The sequence below is a fragment of the Oncorhynchus nerka genome, linkage group LG4 (assembly GCF_034236695.1).
Source record: "Oncorhynchus nerka isolate Pitt River linkage group LG4, Oner_Uvic_2.0, whole genome shotgun sequence".
Classification (NCBI taxonomy): domain Eukaryota; kingdom Metazoa; phylum Chordata; class Actinopteri; order Salmoniformes; family Salmonidae; genus Oncorhynchus; species Oncorhynchus nerka.
This window is the reverse complement of record NC_088399.1, coordinates 92,295,689-92,308,674: the sequence shown is the minus strand read 5'-3', so window position 1 is coordinate 92,308,674 and position 12,986 is coordinate 92,295,689. Positions and strand designations below refer to the sequence as shown.

General features: G+C 44.1%; 1 protein-coding gene across 1 annotated transcript in view; it reads left to right on the top strand.

The window, feature by feature from the left end:
- Positions 1–11,498, top strand: part of LOC115128830 (protein 4.1-like) — a 134,629-nt gene extending 123,131 nt beyond the window's left edge. The window contains exon 20 of the mRNA XM_065018034.1: positions 6,295–11,498. The gene's annotated coding sequence lies outside the window, so the exon portion shown is untranslated. The remainder of the gene's footprint in view (positions 1–6,294) is intronic.
- Positions 11,499–12,986: the final 1,488 nt, after the last annotated feature.

Sequence of the window (12,986 nt, the reverse complement as noted above, 5' to 3'; positions counted from 1 at the left end):
TTTTCATCTATTTCAGCATTTCCTGCACTCGTTTGAGATTATTTCCACACTAGGGCCGCACGATTTAGGCAAAATAAAGTTGAGGCCTTATTTTTAACCAAATGTTGCAATTGTGATTTGACTTGCGATTTAGATCAAAATACTTAAGTGAACTGTTGGAATCATGAAAATAGAATGATTATTCTAATTCTATAGTTAGAAGATAATAGTGGGCACTTTGAATACAGTGTTGTTTAACATGACAGTGAATGAAAATGCCAGGGAGGAGTTATTGTGACAGGGTAGGAACCAAAGTGTTGGTCAGTGTTTCCTAAGGGACCCTATAATCTTTGGCTACATTAAATGTTTTCTCTTAGCTACTTCATGTAGCCAACATATTCATGCTTCACCTATTCCTCTTTGATTTGGAAACATGCTGATTTAGGTCTACACCATCACTGGTATTTTTAGGCTGTATAGCTAGCTATGTTTAGCTAACCAGCGATTAGCATTTTCACAAACACGATTTAGGCAACTTGCTAAGAAAAAATAGACTAGCTGTTTGCAGATGTAATAGAAGGTGTTATAGAATGCTAGTGGATTTATATTAAGAAGCAAAGTGGAAACAACGTCGTAGTCATCAACATTGTTGCATGTGCTTCATTGACCATGCGGACTAAAGGCGGTTGAGAATCTTCAAATGCGCTCCCTGAGTGACAGGGGTGTCTAGGTCTGTGTGGAAAGAGAGAGCAGAGAGAGGCGTGGCGAAAGAGAGAGCAGAGAGAGGCGTGGCGAAAGAGAGCAGAGAGAGGCGTGGCGAAAGAGAGCAGAGAGAGATGACTCAAGTAGTGAAGTAAACTATAAAAAATTTACGCTACACACGGCGCATCACATTAAACAAACCAAACATTCAAATACCGTTATAGAAGATAAAGTAAAAACCCAAACCAGTCCGTGCATCAATACCAGTGTATAGTAAAATTTGTTATACCGCCCAGTCCTAGGTGTAATGGTTATAGTCGCCACCCTAATCACCACACTAAAGCAATCAGGACCCTAAAACGATATGCTAAGTGGTCCTGCAAAAAGACTATGATCAAGGGATCCATGGTCAAGGGAGTCCCAAAGGGCACCCTATTCCCCACAGGGCACCCTATTCCCCACAGGGCACCCTATTCCCCGCAGGGCTCTCGTCATTCGGAAAGTATTCAGAACCCTTGACTTTTTCAAAAGCTTGTTCTAAAATTGATTAAATTGTATTTTTTCCACCCTCATCAATCTATGCACAATACCCCATAATGACAAAGTAAAAACAGGTTTTTAGACATTTCTACAAATTTATTAAAAAGAAAAAGCTGAAATATCACATTTACATAAAAATTCAGACCCTTTACTTTGTTGAATCACCTTTGGCAGCGATTACTGCCTCGAGTCTTCTTTGGGTATGACACTACAAACTTGGCACACCTGTATTTGGGGTGTACCAAAGCCTCCTGCATTGTCTTGGCTGTGTGCTTAGGGTCGTGTCCTGTTGGAAAGTGAACCTTCGCTCCAGTCTGAGGTCCTGAGTGTTCTGGAGTAGGTTTTCATCAAGGATCTCTCTGTACTTTGCTCCGTTCATCTTTCCCTCGATCCTGACTAGTCTCCCAGTCCCAGCCTCTGAAAAACATCCCCACAGCATGATACTGACACCACCATATTTCACTTTATGGATGGTGCCAGGTTTTCTTCAGAGTTCATTCTTGGTTTCATCAGACCAGGGAATCTAGTTTCTCATGTTCTGAAAGTCCTTTAGGTGCCTTTTGGCAAACTCCAAGCAGGCTGTCATGTGCCTTTTACTGAGGAGTGGCTTCTGTCTGGCCACTTTACCATAAAGGCCTGATTGGTGGATTTCTGCAGAGATGGTTGTCCTTCTGGAAGGTTCTCCCATCTCCACAGAAGAACTCTGGGCTCTGTCAGAGCAATGCCAATACCCTTCTCCCCCGATTGCTCAGTTTGGCCGGGCGGCCAGCTCTAGGAAGAGTCCTGGTGGTTCCAAACTTCTTCCATTTAAGAATGATGGAGGCCACTGTGTTCTTGGGGACCTTCAATGCTACAGAAATGTTTTGGTACCCTTCCCCAGATCTGTGCCTCGACACAATCCTGTCTCGGAGCTCTACGGACAATTCCTTTGACCTCATGGCTTGGTTTTGCTCTGACATGCACTGTCAACTGGCGGCAGGTTACCTAGTGGTTAGAGCATTGGGCCAGTAACCGAAAGGATCCCCGAGCTGACAAGATAAAAATATGTTGTTCTGCCCCTGAACAAGGCACTGTTCCCTGGTAGGCCGTCTTTGTAAATAAGATTTTTTTTCTTAACTGACTTGCCTAGTTAAATAAAATAAAAACTGTGGGACCTTATATAGACAGGTGTGTGCCTTTCCAAATCATGTCCAATCAGTTCAATTTACCACAGATGGACTCAAAATAAATTGTAGAAACATCTCAAGGATGATCAATGGAAAAAAGCACCTGAGCTCAATTTTGAGTCTCATAGCAAATACTTTTGTAAAATAAGGTATTTTTTATACATTTGCAAACATAAAAAAAAAAACCTGTGTTCACTTTGTCATTATAGGGTATTGTGTGTGTAGATTGATGAGGATTTAAAATATATATATATAATAATTTTAGAATTAGGCTGTAACATGACAAAATGTGGAAACTATCAACGCGGTCTGAAAACCCTCTGTATGTACTGTATAGGGAACTGTGTGCCATATAGGATGCAGTCAAAGCCTTAATGATCAGCATTACAATAAAATCCCTCCTCCCGTTCAAAGCACTGCATGCTACTGACACTGGACAAGTATATTTCAACTCATAACTACATGCTACTGACACTGGACAAGTATAGTTCAACTCATAACTGCATGCTACTGACACTGACAAGTATATTTCAACTCATAACTACATGCTACTGACACTGGACACGTATAGTTCAACTCATGCTACTGACATGACAATGCATACATCATAACTGCATGCTACTGACTATTTCAACTCATAACTACATGCTAACTGACACTTGACAATGCATATGTATAGTTCAACATAACTCATGCTACTGACAACACGTATATTTCAACTCATAACTACATGCTACTGACACTTGACAATGCATATGTATAGTTCAACTCATAACTACATGCTACTGACACTGACAACATATAGTTCAACTCATAACGACATGCTACTGACACTGACAATGCATAGTATATTTCAACTCATAACTGCATGCTACTGACACTGACAATGCATATGTATAGTTCAACTCATAACTACATGCTACTGACACTTGACAATGCATATGTATAGTTCAACTCATAACTGACATGCTACTGACACTGGACAAGTATATTTCAACTCATAACATGCTACTGACACTGACAATGCATATGTATAGTTCAACTCATAACTGCATGCTACTGACACTGGACAAGTATATTTCAACTCATAACTGCATGCTACTGACACTTGACAAGTATATTTCAACTCATAACTGCAACTGACACTCATAACTGCATGCTACTGACACTTGACAATGCATATTTCAACTCATAACTGCATGCTACTGACACTTGACAAGTATATTTCAACTCATAACTGCATGCTACTGACACTGACAATGCATATGTATAGTTCAACTCATAACTACATGCTACTGACACTGGACACGTATATTTCAACTCATAACTGCATGCTACTGACACTATGACACTGTATGACAACTGTGGACAATGCATATATTTCAACTCATAACTGCATGCTACTGACACTGACAATGCATATAGTTCAACTCATAACTGACTGACACTGGACAATGCATATGCTACTGACACTAGTTCAACTCATAACTACATGCTACTGACACTAGTTCAACTCATAACTACATGCACTGACACTATATTTCAACAACATGCACTGACACTGTATATTTCAACTCATAACTACATGCTACTGACACTGTATATTTCAACTCATGCTACTGACACTGGACAATGCATATGTGTAGTTCAACTCATAACTACATGCTACTGACACTGACAAGTATATTTCAACTCATAACTGCATGCTACTGACACTGATAACTACATGCTACTGACACTGACAATATATCAACTCATAACTGCAGTTCAACAATGCATATTTCAACTGCATGCTACTGACATGCTACTGACACTGACACTGGACAATGCATATTTCAACTCATAACTGCATGCTACTGACACTTGACAATGCATATGTATATTTCAACTCATAACTGCACTGGTAGTTCAACTCATAACTGCATGCTACTGACACTGGACAATGCATATGTATAGTTCAACTCATAACTGCATGCTACTGACACTGACAATGCATATGTATGTTCAACTCATAACTGCATGCTACTGACACTGGACAATGCATAGTTCAACTCATAACTGCATGCACTAACTACATGCTACTGACACTGGACAATGCATATGTATAGTTCAACTCATAACTACATGCTACTGACACTGGACACGTATATTTCAACTCATAACTGCATGCTACTGACACTGACATAGTTCAACTCATAACTACATGCTACTGACACTTGACAATGCATATGTATAGTTCAACTCATAACTATGACACTATTTCAACTCATAACTGCATGCTACTGACACTGGACAATGCATATGTATAGTTCAACTCATAACTGCATGCTACTGACACTGGTATATTTCAACATAACTGCATGCTACTGACACTGGACAATGCATATGTGTAGTTCAACTCATAACTACATGCTACTGACACTGGACAATGTTCAACTCATAATATACATGCTACTGACACTGGACAAGTTCAACTCATAACTGCATGTCCTTGTATATTTCAACTCAATACATTTACTGACACTGGACAATGCATATGTTAGTTCAAAGTGTGTGGATTTAGTGATAACAGTTCACTCAGGCCTATTCCTACATTAATCTGTTCATCTCTGCACGCGGTCTGTAAACACTGGTGCCCATGTGGTTTTAATTGTAGCCCTGCATGTTTGTGTCCAGTTAAAGCACCCAGGCTCCATCTACATCCCAAATGGCACCCTATTCCCTACAAAGTGATCAGGTTCTAAATAGTGCACTAATTTTGACTAGGTTTCTTGTCAAACGTAGTTCAATAGGGTGCCATTTGGGATGTAGCCTCGGAGTCTGGTGCTGTTTATCTAGCTGCCAGTGTGGTATGTACACACACGGTACCCCCTCCCCTCCCCTCCTGAGACAGGGAGTAGAGACAGGGAGAGAGAGTGCCCTCCCGGTCCCACCATGTTCAGGCCCTGTGTTCATGGAGCCCTGTGTTCATGGAGCCCTGTGTTCATGGAGCCCTGTGTTCAGGCCCTGTGTTCATGGAGTCCTGTGTTCATGGAGCTTTGTGTTCAGGCCCGTGTTCATGGAGCCCTGTGTTCATGGAGCCCTGTGTTCATGGAGCCCTGTGTTCATGGAGCTCTGTGTTCATGGAGCCCTGTGTTCATGGAGCCCTGTGTTCATGGAGCCCTGTGTTCATGGAGCCCTGTGTTCAGGCCCTGTGTTCTTGTGTCAACTCATAACTCATGGAGCCCTGTGTTCATGGAGCCCTGTGCCCTGTGTTCATGGAGCTCTGTTCATGGAGCCTTGTGTTCATGGAGCTCTGTGTTGCATGGAGCCTTGTGTTCATGGAGCCATGTGTGTTCATGGAGCCCTGTTCATGGAGCCCTCATCATGGAGCCCCCTGTGTTCTGTGTTCATGGCGCATCTGTGTTCAGCCCTCAGGCCCTGTTCAAGCCCTGTGTTCATGGAGCCCTGTGTTCAGGCCCTGTATTCAAGCCCTGTGTTCATAGAGCCCTGTGTTCAGGCCCTGTATTCAAGCCCTGTGTTCATGGAGCCCTGTGTTCAGGCCCTGTATTCAAGCCCTGTGTTCATGGAGTCCTGCTTTGTTTAATTTACACATTCCTTCAAACTAACAGTGTTTACATCAGTGAAGCCAGAGAACACCCCTAACAATTCTATTCCCTCCCTCCCTCTCCGCTTCGCCCTCCGACCCCACCCGTTCCTTGTCTCCACCAGGCTCCTGCAATGCTCCACCCTCCCTGTCTGCATCCTGCTCTTTTTTTAAAATGCCTTCATCATTGTGACGACATGCGTGTGGTTCTTCTTTTGTGGAGTCTTTTCTGTTTACGCTTTTTATCTTGAGTGTTGGATCAGGGGAATGTTGAGGTAATGTTACTGAAGTTGTGTCTCTCTCTGTCCACTGTCTGTCAAGCTGGGGGCCAAAACTACCACGGCGCCTGAGGAAGATCAACTCACATTCAGCCCCCCACCCCTCCCTTGTCCCCTTGTGTCACCACCATTCCTACATGTTTACCTCAGAGCCCCATTCCCTCACACCACCCAACTGCACTGCCTTGCAGACAGACACACACACCACACCAGACTGGACCAGTCCAACCAACCAGAGTGAACAAGCTTCACTTTTGAACTATGAACTTTGATCCTCCCAGCCAATGGAGTTTAACTGAAGGAGAAGGGAACAAACATAACTCTCCAGAAAACTCCCAGAATGCTCTCGGTCGCTCTCCCTTCCACTCTACTGCCAAATCCTAAATAACTGAACTGGATCTTCCAAACAACAAAAATATTGAAATAAAGTATTTGAATTTTTTTCCCCATTCTCCCATTTTTCTGGAGATTTTAACGAGAATTTTCAAAGGGCATTTGGTCTTTTAATTGTGTAGAGATTGCAGTGACTTTGTTCATATTTTTCTACGATTTTTCTTCTCGTCGTAATTGGAAAATCGGTATCTTCAAGGTCAACTTTGAAGGGACTCTTATTCTGAAGGGGGGATGATAACAAGGGATTGTGGGTGATTTTTTCTGTAACTCTTAAACCATCATGATACGAGGATCCCTCTTCAAATCAAACAACTTTACAACCAATTTTGGTTTCATCTCTTGTACAGTACAAAAAGTTTGTAATATTTATTTTCCCTTTCAATGTGAAAAGTATTTTTTCAATTTAAGTGTAAAAAATATATAATTTCATCCAAACATTTTTGAGGGCAAATGTAATATCTCTTTGAAGAAATTGCTTCATTATCTATTCTTCTGGATGATATTCACACCTTTTGACTGTTTGTTTTTAGTCGTCGTTGTTGTAGTCACACTGGGGGAAAAAAGGGGCTTCATCAGAACTGGAGTGAAGGAAGCAGCGTATTCAAATGACTCTTTATATTTATTATTTTATCTTATTTCTGCGTATGTATCCATTCATTTTAGATCACCCTGACTTTACAGGTTTGTAGTTATGTGTTTTTGTATTAGGCTACTCACACTGCGTTCCAACCACCAGCTACATAACAGTCATCCATTTGTACCTGGCATGGCAGAGCAGCAGAGGCAACTTTACAATGTCCCTCATTTTCATGTATTTATACTTTTCTACCAAAGGGGGCAGTGTTTACTCATCTATAGAGATGGACCGTTATACAGAATATACTGTACTCTACATGGCTAAAAGTATGTGGATACCGCTTCAAATGAGTGGATTTGTTTTTTTCAACCACACCGATGGTGACAGGTGTATAAAATCGAGCACACAGCCATGCAATCTCCATAGACAAACATTGACTGTAGAATGGCTCGTACTTAAGAGGTCATTGACTTTCAATGTTGCACCATCATAGGATGCCACCTTTCCAACCAGTTAGTTTGTCAAATTTCTTCCCTGCTAGAGCTGCACGGTCAACTGTAAGTGCTGTTATTGTAAAGTGGAAACGTCTAGGAGCAACAACAGCTCAGCCGCGAAGTGGTAGGCCACACAAGCTCACAGAACAGCACCGTAAAAAAATTATGTCCTCAGATGCAACACTCACTAACGTCAACACAAGAACTGTTCATCGGGAGCTTCATAAAATGGGTTACCATGGCCGAGCAGCCGTACACAAGCCTAAGAGATTTTGTTGAGATCGATGTGGAAGAACTTGACTGGCCTCCACAGAGCCCTGACCTTAACCCCATCGAACGCTTTTGGGATGACTTGGAACGCCGACTGCAAGCCAGGCCTAAACGCTTAACATCAGTGCCTGACCTCACTAATGCTCTTGTGGCTGACGGGAAGCAAGTCCCTGCAGCAATGTTCCAACATCTAGTGGAAAGCCTTCCCAGAAGAGTGGAGGCTGTTATAGCAGCAATGTTCCAACATCTAGTGGAAAGCCTTCCCAGAAGAGTGGAGGCTGGTATAGCAGCAATGTTCCAACATCTAGTGGAAAGCCTTCCCAGAAGAGTGGAGGCTGTTATAGCAGCAATGTTCCAACATCTAGTGGACAGCCTTCCCAGAAGAGTGGAGGCTGTTATAGCAGCAATGTTCCAACATCTAGTGGAAAGCCTTCCCAGAAGAGTGGAGGCTGGTATAGCAGCAATGTTCCAACATCTAGTGGAAAGCCTTCCCAGAAGAGTGGAGGCTGGTATAGCAGCAATGTTCCAACATCTAGTGGAAAGCCTTCCCAGAAGAGTGGAGGCTGTTATAGCAGCAATGTTCCAACATCTAGTGGACAGCCTTCCCAGAAGAGTGGAGGCTGTTATAGCAGCAATGTTCCAACATCTAGTGGAAAGCCTTCCCAGAAGAGTGGAGGCTGTTATAGCAGCAATGTTCCAACATCTAGTGGACAGCCTTCCCAGAAGAGTGGAGGCTGTTATAGCAGCAATGTTCCAACATCTAGTGGAAAGCCTTCCCAGAAGAGTGGAGGCTGTTATAGCAGCAATGTTCCAACATCTAGTGGAAAGCCTTTCCCAGAAGAGTGGAGGCTGTTATAGCAGCAATGTTCCAACATCTAGTGGACAGCCTTCCCAGAAGAGTGGAGGCTGTTATAGCAGCAATGTTCCAACATCTAGTGGACAGCCTTCCCAGAAGAGTGGAGGCTGTTATAGCAGCAATGTTCCAACATCTAGTGGAAAGCCTTCCCAGAAGAGTGGAGGCTGTTATAGCAGCAATGTTCCAACATCTAGTGGAAAGCCTTCCCAGAAGAGTGGAGGCTGTTATAGCAGCAATGTTCCAACATCTAGTGGACAGCCTTCCCAGAAGAGTGGAGGCTGTTATAGCAGCAATGTTCCAACATCTAGTGGACAGCCTTCCCAGAAGAGTGGAGGCTGTTATAGCAGCAATGTTCCAACATCTAGTGGAAAGCCTTCCCAGAAGAGTGGAGGCTGTTATAGCAGCAATGTTCCAACATCTAGTGGAAAGCCTTCCCAGAAGAGTGGAGGCTGTTATAGCAGCAATGTTCCAACATCTAGTGGAAAGCCTTCCCAGAAGAGTGGAGGCTGTTATAGCAGCAATGTTCCAACATCTAGTGGAAAGCCTTTCCCAGAAGAGTGGAGGCTGTTATAGCAGCAATGTTCCAACATCTAGTGGACAGCCTTCCCAGAAGAGTGGAGGCTGTTATAGCAGCAATGTTCCAACATCTAGTGGACAGCCTTCCCAGAAGAGTGGAGGCTGTTATAGCAGCAAAGGGGGGGACCAACATATTACTGCACATGATTTTGGAATAAGTTTGACGAGCATACTTTTTTTCCCCACATACTTTTGGACATGTAGTGTATGATGCTTCTATCTAGAAGAAGTCAGTAACATAAAGGATTAGGATTAATTGGGGTTGATTAGATTGATTAGACAGAGTAGAGTTGATTAGATAGAGTTGATGAGAGAGTCAGCGTTAAAGGCCCAGTGCAGTCAAAAAAGTTATTTTTCTGTGTTTTATGTTTCCACAGTATGATGTTGGAATAATACTGTGGAAATGATGATAATGATGCGAATGCCCTTTTAGTGTAAAAGCTGTTTTGAAAAGACACCCTGAAATGTATGCCTGTTTTGTGTGAGATGGAGTTTTGGCATCACCAGTCAGTAAATGAGTTAATAGACCAATAAGAAAGAGAGTTCCAAACCTCTCTGCCAATAACAGCTAGTTTTCAGTTTTCCCCTCCCCACTCAGACCACTCCCAGACAGTCCTAGCTAAATTATTGCTTGAGAAATGGCTCTTTGCTAAGAAGCTATTTTTGCACATATTTTTTACAATTTTAATTAAAAACCATCACACTAAGGTACTTAATTGTTACCCAGAATTGATTTGATATTGAGATATTTAAAATAATGGCTGCATGGGACCTTTTAAAGTACAAGAAAAGACCTTAAAGTTGACAAAGCGTCAATTGTGATTTTGGGAACTTTTTCCCTCTGGTTGCCTCTTTGGTGTTCTCCTTTTAGAAGGCTGTACTATTCACAACAGCACAAAATAAATGTTTTGTTTTTTGTTTACTACCATGTATTTATCTGCGAAGTGTATACATTTATTTGATCCTCCTGTGGAGTACACACTGTCCCTTTTAATAAACAACCCATTATTTAAGCAGAGAGTATAGCACACACGGTTTTGAAATGTTTAGGTCTATTCAAAAAAAAAAAAAAAAAAATGTTTTTAAAAATACAAATAGTATTACATTGTACAGAATCCAACGTCTTGTAGTTCTTTCAGTGTGGTGTCTTCTTCTTGTCTTTTCTGCATTAATGATGGATGGAGACTATGAGAACCAGCAAGCATGTACATCTCTTTAGGTTCATGTTTATTTCTTCATAGTGAACCCTCTCATCTTTCATCTCTCTCTCTCTCTCTCGGTCTCTCTCTCTCTCTCTCTCTCTCTGTCTCTCTCTCTCTGTCTCTGTCTCTCTCTCTCTCTCTCTCTCTCTCTCTCTCTCTCTCTCTCTCTCTCTCTGTCTCTCTCTCTCTGTCTCTCTCTCTCTGTCTCTCTCTCTCTCTCTCTCTCTCTCTCTCTCTCTCTCTCTCTCTCTCTCTCTCTCTGTCTCTGTCTCTGTCTCTGTCTCTGTCTCTCTCTCTCACTGAAAGAGATGATATGTAATAAAACAGCACCCACTAAATAAACACAAATGTACACAAACCTTATTCTGAACATATCGCCTGATATTCTGTTGTTTGTGCCTGAGGTTCTGTGTTCCATTTCTCTATGTTCTTGTCTCATGAGGAAATTACAATTTTGTCGCTATTTTCATCGGTGTGAAATCTTGACAAGCAGAGCGAGAGTAGTCTCACAATCAGTCAGACAAAACGTTCCCCAAATATTATACACGTGTATGTCACGTTCTGACCTTAGTTCCTTTGTTTTATCTTTGTTTATATGGTCAGGGCGTGAGTTGGGGTAGGAAGTCTATGTTTGTTTTTGTATGTTTGGTTTCTGTGTTCGGCCTGGTATGGTTCTCAATCAGAGGCAGGTGTCGTTAGTTGTCTCTGATTGAGAATCATACTTAGGTAGCCTTTTTCCACCTGTGTTTTGTGGGTGTTTATTTTCTGTCTTTGTGTTACGTGTGTATGTCACCAGACAGGACTGTTTCGTTTCGTTCGTTCATTTTGTTATTTTTGTATTGATTCAGTGTTCAGTGCTTTCTTTAATTAAAATTATGAACGCTTACCACGCTGCGCTTTGGTCCTTCTCTCTTTCTCCCGAAGACGATCTTTACAGAAACACCCACCACAAGAGGACCAGGCAGCGTGGTAACAGGCAGCAGCAGCAGAGGAATATCGCCGCCCTAAAGCAGAGCTGGAGGCAGCGAAAGCAGAGAGAGGCAGCACGGCAGCGCGGCTGGAAGCCCGAGAGGCTGCTCCAAAAATGTATTGGGGGGGGGGGGGGGGACACGGGGAGTGTGGCGAATCCAGGTAGGAGACCTGCGCCAACTCCCCGTGCTTACCGGCGAGCGAGAGGGACCGGGCAGGCACCGTGTTATGCAGTGGAGCGCACGGTGTCCCCAGTGCGTGTGCATAGCCCGGTGCGGTACATTCCAGCTCCTCGTATCGGCCGGGCTAGAGTGGGCATTGAGCCAGGTACCATGAAGCCGGCTCTACGCATCTGGTCTCCAGTGCGTCTCCTCGGGCCGCGGTACATGGCACTAGCCTTACGCATGGTGTCCCCGGTTCGCCAGCACAGCCCAGTGCGGCCGCACTGGCCTGGCTACGGGGAGTGCGGCCGCACTGGCCTGGCTACGGGGAGCATTCAACCAGGTAAAGTTGGGCAGGCTTGGTGTTCAAGAGCTCCAGTGTGCCTGTACGGTCCAGTCTATCCGGTGTCACCTCCACGCACCAGCCCTACGGTGGCAGCCCCCCGCACCAGGCTGTCTCTCCGTCTTCTCCCAGGTGCTCCCACCTGTCCAGCGCTGCCAGAACCTTCCTCCTGCCCAGCGCTGTCAGAGTCTCCCGTCTGTCCTGGGCCGCCAGAGTCTCCCGTCTGTCCTGGGCCGCCAGAGTCTCCCGTCTGTCCTGGGCCGCCAGAGTCTCCCGTCTGTCCTGGGCCGCCAGAGTCTCCCGTCTGTCCTGGGCCGCCAGAGTCTCCCGTCTGTCCTGGGCCGCCAGAGCCGCCAGCCAGCCAGGAGCCGCCAGAGCCGTCAGCCAGCCAGGAGCCGCCAGAGCCGTCAGCCAGCCAGGCGATACCAGAATTGCTCTTCACTCCGGACAGGCGGGAGAAGCAGGTCATCAGAGTCAAGTCATGAGGCAAGAGCGGCAAGTCATGAGAAGCAAGGCATGAGAGGCAAGTCATAAGAGTCATGAGAGGCAAGTCATTAGATTCATGTCATGAGTGGCAAGTCATGAGAGACAAGTCATGAGAGACAAGTCATGAGAGGCAAGTCATGAGAAGCAGGGCATGAGAGGCAATTCATGAGAGGCAATTCATGAGAGGCAATTCATGAGAGGCAAGTCATGAGAGGCAGGTCATGAGAATCAAGTCATGAGAGGCGAGTCATGAGAGGCATGAGCGGCAAGTCATGAGAAGCAAGGCATGAGAGGCAAGGCATGAGAAGCAAGGCATAAGAGGCAAGTCATGAGAAGCAAGGCATGAGAGGCAAGTCATGAGAAGCAAGGCATGAGAGGCAAGTCATGAGAGGCAAGAGCGGCAAGTCA